The sequence below is a fragment of the Hyaena hyaena genome, unplaced genomic scaffold (genome assembly GCF_003009895.1).
Source record: "Hyaena hyaena isolate Hyena2069 unplaced genomic scaffold, ASM300989v1 scaffold_371, whole genome shotgun sequence".
Classification (NCBI taxonomy): Eukaryota; Metazoa; Chordata; class Mammalia; order Carnivora; family Hyaenidae; genus Hyaena; species Hyaena hyaena.
This window is the reverse complement of record NW_024081003.1, coordinates 648217-655386: the sequence shown is the minus strand read 5'-3', so window position 1 is coordinate 655386 and position 7170 is coordinate 648217.

Here is a 7170-nt window from a genome sequence, read left to right as displayed (position 1 = left end):
TGGGTGGCTCAGTTACTTATGTGTTGGACTCTTGATTTTAGTTCAGGTCATGATCACATGATCATGAGATTGAGATTGCATCCGGCTCCACACACTGAGTATGGAGTAAGCTTAGGATACTCTCTCTCCCTTTCCCTCTTAAAGAGAACGCATGTGCTCTCTCACTCTCTTGCAAAAAAAAAAAAAAAATTAAAAAAGTCTATTCTCTTTCATATAATATGAATTATATCCGCAATGTTAAATGTCTACTCTATCAGTATATAGAGGGTTCTCTCACTTTTTAAACATCCGTATTTTTATGCCAACATATTATAATTTATTTAACCAATCTCTTTCTGATGGACATTTTGGTTATTTCTAAATCTTTTGCTATAATATATATAGTGTGTGTGTATGTGTTTATATATGTATACATATATACACACAACACATAATTATAATACATAGTTTAAATGCAAATTAATATATGATTATAATAATATAAATGTACAGCAAATATCAAGCACATGTTTATTTCCTATGTGTGCAGGACTATCTTGGGATAAATCCTAGAAGCGGGATTAGTGAATTGAAGGTCATATACATTTGTAATTTTGACAGATAGTACCAGATTGCCTTTCAAAGGACTTGTATGTACCCTTTACTGTCCTATCAGCCATGGGCCAAAGTGCCTATTTGACCATGGCCACAGTCATGCAGTGCTCTGGCATAAGACTCGTACCCTTAACTGTTGCACCATGCCACTTCCCGAGGGCAAAGTAGTTTGATAGCTGTGCGAATCCAAGGAAAACTAAGTTGCATAAGAAAAGGTCAGAAACTTGACCTAAGTCAAATGTCTGGCCACAACTACTACAAACCAGAAGCAAAATAGAAAGTACTTGAAAATTATACTCAAAGGAAACGGTACAAAGACATGGATGCCAGTAATGGAGTTCCCATTCAGGAGCCTGGGTTTCTAAACTGTCCCTTCCTCTGCAAAGAGAGGAAAGTAATTGAATTCCTGGAAATGCCACTGGCTTCTGAACACAGACAGGAAGCATGCTATCTTCTAAGTGAGGAGGGGGAAGAGCTGCTGGTCTGGGCTTCCAAAAGCCTTTTGAGCTTACATGGGATAAACTTGCTTTTCCTGGTTCCAGTTCTGGTGACCTGGTTGAATACAAATTTTTGGGAGCTGATCAAAAAGGAACAGGCAGGCCCCAGCTTCTCCCGTGGACTGGATACTCTGCAGGAGCTCAGGATGAGGGTATGGGGTATTCAGAGGCTTTCAACTAAATTTGTGGACCTGGTGATGCAATCCTGGTGATTCTGTTTTTTTCTTAATTCGTTTCTTAATAATATTTTCCTGATTTTTAATAGGGAGCATATATTACTTTTACATCAGGAAAATAAATAAAGGCCATTAAAATGAAAACAATTCTCTCTCTCTCTCTCTCTTTTTTTCTCCTCCAAAACAATTCTTTCAAAATGGGCCAGCAGCCTTCTCTGTGGTGAAATTCAAGGGCCCCAGGAAGTTCCTGGCCACCCCCCAGGACTTTTATCAGCTTTATGGCTCCTAGGGATATTGCAGATGCAAATCCTCTCTCAAATGAGCTCACTTCCCCTTTCAGCCATTCCTTCCTAAATCTGGCTCTGGCAATTAGCTGCTTACTGGAGTATGTAGGTCCAGGAGGGGTTCAGGTGGAATAGGCAGAGGCCCTGCAAAGCTGAAGGGGAAGGGGGCCCCGGGGTGGGGCAGGAGAGATGTGGATAGAGGTGACTGCATGAACCGGAGTGAAAAGCAAGTGATGTGGAACCAAGGACACTCTTCTCTAATTTCTCCAGATTGTCTGCAGCCAGTCCTGTATATCACAACTGAAAATAATCCAGAAGAGAAAATCTTCATTGAAAATGGATTGGCAAGGGGCGCCTGAGTGGCTCAATTGCTTAAGCATCTGACTCTTGATTTCAGCTCAGGTCATGATCTCAAGGTTCATGAGATTGAGCCCTGTGTTGGGCTCTGCAGCTGGTAGCTCAAGCCTGCTTGGGATTCTCTTTCCCTCTCTCTCTGCCCTTCCCCCACTCGTGCTGCCTCTGTCCTCTCTCAAAATAAATAAACTTAAAAAAAAAAAGGCTTGGTGAACTCCCCCCCCCCCCCCCCCCATTGCTGGTAGGAATAGCAATGTATCTAAACTGTACATAAATTTGGAAATACAGATAAAGATTGTAACGATGTACAGTACAACCTTGGATTGGGAGTAACTTGTTCTGTGAGTGTTTCACAAGACCAGCAAACATTTCTAATAAATTTTAACTTGGTAAACGAGTGATGTCTGGCAATACAGTAGTATGTGATGCCAAATGTCACATGATCACAAATGGGCCAATGGTTCTCTCTTTCTCTCACTGCAGGATTGTGGGTGATCATCTCCCATGCTCCAGTGCTCCATCTCAGGCTGCAGTGTTTGATAGAAATCAATGATTTTTCAGCACTTTGGAAGGTGTTCACACCTGGCACTACTGTATTTTTTGTCACTTCAAAGCACCTACGGACAATCCTTTGTTTTTAAAACAAGAGTAAGCTAGGAATGCTATGCTTCATTCTAGATCAGGCTGCCTGCCTGACCCTTTCCTCAGGTAGCTTATTGCCAAGTTACATTAAATACAGTATACAACAAGAGTTTATTAATACTGTACTGAAGTCAACATCCATGCAAGTGTATACAATGGCCCACACACAGAGAAATGTTGAAAAGAAAGGAGGTAAGAAGAAGGAGATAATTAAGGTGGAAGCTAAGAAGGGAACCGTTGAGGGATTCCTGGGTGGCTGTCAGTTAATCACCAGACTCTTGGTTTTGGCTTGGGTCATGGTCTCATGGTTTTGTGAGTTTGAGCCCTGTGTCAAGTGCCTGTCGGGTTCCATGCTGACAGTGTCAAGCCCACTTGGGATTCTCCTTTCCTCTCTCTGCTGCTCCCCCACTTGCGCTGTCTCTGTCTCTCTCAAAATAAATAAATGAACTTAAAAAAAAAAAGGAAGGAAATCATTGAGAAGTACCAATGAGGTACACAAGTGGCCAAAATCACAAAATTTTATAAGAAGTCTGCATCTTGTCTGCAGAGGAGGAGGAGGAAAAAGAGAAAAAGTGAGAATCCCTCCTTCCAAATGAGATTAGGGACATGTGTAAAATGTGGGAAACAGTGCAAAATTTTGTAGAAAAGCACCACCTGAATAAGGCTGTAGCAGTGGGAGCCAGGAATCTGTTTAACGACAGTGCAATGTCACATTTCCATGAAATCCTCAAAAGGAGGCAAAAGCAAGTGTCATTGCATAGGTTCCTTGTTAATGTTGCATGAAAAGAAAAAGCTTTCACTGAGCAACAGATAAAAGTGATTCCATTAGTGATAGTGAAAGTCATCCTACACTATAACCCTCTCTCTTGTCTCCCTCACACCAGCCATGAAGGTTAATTTGTTTATTTTTCTTTATATTTTATATTTTCTTTATTATTTTGTATAATATTACAGCACTGTGACCATTTTTATATGAATATTTTTGGGTTGTGGAACAATCGTCTGAGTTTCCATTATTTCCTATGGAGAAATTCACTTTGGATTACAAGCACGTCTCTAGAATGAATTACACTCGCAAACCAAGGTTTTATTGTACTTCTATTCCTGGGAATTTACCCTGAGGACACAGCTTAAAATATGAAAAAAGTTGTTTACCGAAAGATAATTACAGCATTATTAATGAATCTGAAAAATAAGACATAACTTAAATGCCCTATAATAGAGAACTAATTAAATAAATTAGGGTGCATACACACAAAGCAATATTATGCAGCCATTAAAGAATTTAAGTTATAGTTTTAAATGGGAAGCAATGTGTAAAAGTGATTTACTTTGTGATTAAAATTATGCAAAAATATGCATAAAAAGAAGACTATAGGGAAAGGTACTAAAATGTTAAATGCTAGTCTTTGTGTGGTTGGGATTATCAAACGTTTATTTTTTCTTTCTAATTTTCTGTATGAGTATTTTAAAATTAAAATGATATACTTATCTAAAGACATCAGGAGATTAAATATTTAGTTTAGATGTATGTGCGGTATGTGCTTGATTAATTGTAGTACAATGTATGTACATGATTAATATGGCTGTGTGTCTAAAAGTGGTCTAATTTTCTGCACTACCGGTGAACTGGCTAAAGGCTGACTCAAAGCTCAGTATATAGTCACTGAAGTCAGTATCAAGTGCTAATAAAATGCTACAAGGGGTCTTATTTGGAAGTATTGGAAGTAATTGAAGATATGCTTTAATCAGTATAATTTGCATATGAGCAATAATAGATTCAATAAAACCCTTAATTTTTTCTTTCCTGCTAAGTAGGTTAAACAAAGTCCTATGAATTCCATGTAGGCTGTTACTTTGCTTGGCAAAATATGCACTCATGGAAGACATAGGTCAGTCTTACACTGTACCAGCCTTATTTAGAATCAAAATTGGTAAGATTTTATTGTTTACATACACGTGCTTTTTCTAAAGCTTACTAAACTTGAATTTTTCTTGGGGTAGTGACAGACCATCCAATCTATAATCTGCCCATCTTACATTTTGTTAATTATGTTTAATACCATTTGCTAATGGCTTTGTAAGTGAGATCTTATCTCCCCTGGTTTTCCTTGAAGGCCAGGATTTGACCTCGTTTGAAATGATTTCAACCAGGAGCTCAATGCAAAACTATACTTGGGATTTATTGACTGGTAAGATGAAAAAGATAATAATAAAAGGTTCAGGAACATGCTCCAGAACACAGCTCACTTACAAAGTCAGAAAAGTAACAGTTCAAGGTTATTTATTGTGCCCATGCTACTTATCAGGTGCTGTCTAGGTGTTATGGGAATGCAAACAGGAATAGGACATGGTTCTTGCCTAGGGTGAGTTGTTGTGTACAAACTCTATTATGCTGCCTTGTGCAGGTAACATTGATTAGTAAAGCAAGCTCAATATGAGACACTAAGGAGAAGTAAGGACTGTGGCAAGTTAGAGAGGGCTCCCCAGGCTTAAAAGCTTTGGTCGAATCTTATCATTGGGCTCCTGATTGCAAAATAGGTTATCAAAATGGACTTTCACGTAAAATCTCCAGATTTTAAAAATGCCATCAACTAAAGTTTTTAAAAACATTGTTAATTGAATCAAAGAGAAAAAAATTCCACTGGACCACATTAGAGGTGTGGGTCCCCTTGTGCCACTGCTGTCTTTGAGAAATAGTCCTGTTGGATAACAAAACACTTCGAAATGTACATAATTGCAAAGTGACATGCTAACAATACTAATCTCACAGGCTTATTGAAAATGTTAAAAGAGGCTGGGTATGGAGCACTTGGCAAATGACTCTCTTAATTGTGATAAATTAGTGGTAAAATTCATGTGTCAAGGATAGAAGTAATGAGAGGATGGAATGACAAAATATGCTTGGAAAAGTCAGAGAGAGTTTCCTAGAGGGGGTGATGCGTGAGCATTGCTGTTTGCAACGGCTTCATTGAGAAATAATTCAAATACCATACAATCCACTCATTTAAAGTACACAGTTGAATGGCTTTCTGTATCTTCACACAGTTGTGCGGCCACCACCACAATCAACTTTAGAACACTTACATTACCTTCAAAAAGTAATTCCATACTGATCAGCAGGTATTTCCCCTTGCCCCCAACCCCTTCCAGACCTATGCAACCACTAATATATTCTCTGTCTCTATAGATTAATCTAATCTAGCCACTTAATGTAAATGCAGTCTTGTAAGGGGTACCTGACTGGCTCAGTTGGTAGAGGCATGTGACTCTTGATCTTGCGGTCATGAGTTCAAACCCCACGTTCAATGTAGAGATTACAAAAAAAGAAATAGAATCTTGTGTCATGTGGTCTTTTGTGACTGGCTTCACCTTCATTTTTGTGTTTTCAAGATTCATTTAACTCATAGCATGTATCTGTACTTCCTTTCTTTCTAGTGCCAAAGAGTATCCCATTGTATAGATATCCCTCCACTTTATTTATCTATCTGTTGATGGATAATTGGGTTTTCATTTTTTGGCTATTATGAATAAACCTGCTGTGAACATTCATGGTCAGATTTTTATATGGACATGTTTTCATTTCTCTTGGATATGTGTCTAGGTGTGGAATTGTTTGGGTAGGTGTTGCTTTGACCGATAGGTAAGGTTTTAGGATGAAGAGGTAGGGAGAGTCAGAGGATGCAGAAAGGATGGTTGGGAATTGGGAGGGTATTTTACAGTTTGAGCAAAACCATTTAAAACATGAAAGAGCATATTCAGGAAATGTGCAACGGTTCTATAAGGAGAAAGTGGTGGGAAATAAGGCTACAGAAGAGAGGAGAGTTTAGGCCATGGAGGGGTGGTGGTAGTTTAGTCTTACTTCCAAAGGTGCTAAGCAGCCACTGAATGGCCAAAAGTAAGGCAGGGGCAAGATCACTCCAGAGGCCCTGTGGAGGCCAGATTTGGTTTCCCAGCTGGGCTCCTACCTAGCAGGCAGCTCTGATCAACATCTTGCTACCTACAGAGAATTTTGCTCTTCAGAGCTATCCACATTAAATATTTGGACTGGTTTCTTGCAAGCAAAATAATGTAATATGGATTTGTGATATGTGATATATTTATAATGTGTTCAAGGGAATTTTAAGATAAGCCCTATTGTTGTCTTCAAAGACATTGCAAAATTGGGCGAAGCTTATTTATGTTGGTACCAAAATATGTTTGGATTAAGTTTTCAAAAGTGTATGTGCCAATTTGCTTAGGTTCTTTTTTTTTCCTGCAGTAAAAACATATTCGTTTGAACCAATAGGAAGTATACAAGAATTGTGCTTAAAATGGAGAAGATGACTCATGATTTGAACTTGAATCTTCTGAAATTGAAATTCCTTCTGCCCTTGTAGTTCCTAACAATAGGACATTCAGAGGGTGGTCCTTATTTATTCCAGGTTGGAGGATAAGAACCCTAGCTGCGATGTTGTCATTCAGAAGGAACATTATCTGAGTCTCTGTGCTGTGGGAATTATTAGACATTATTGAGAATGCTGTTGTGTATTTCCTTTTTCAAAGATGCTAATATCAGGCTATGATTGAATCTCTTCTGAGTTTTATTTAATATATTTCCCAGTCCTTTTTGGTTAAGGGCCT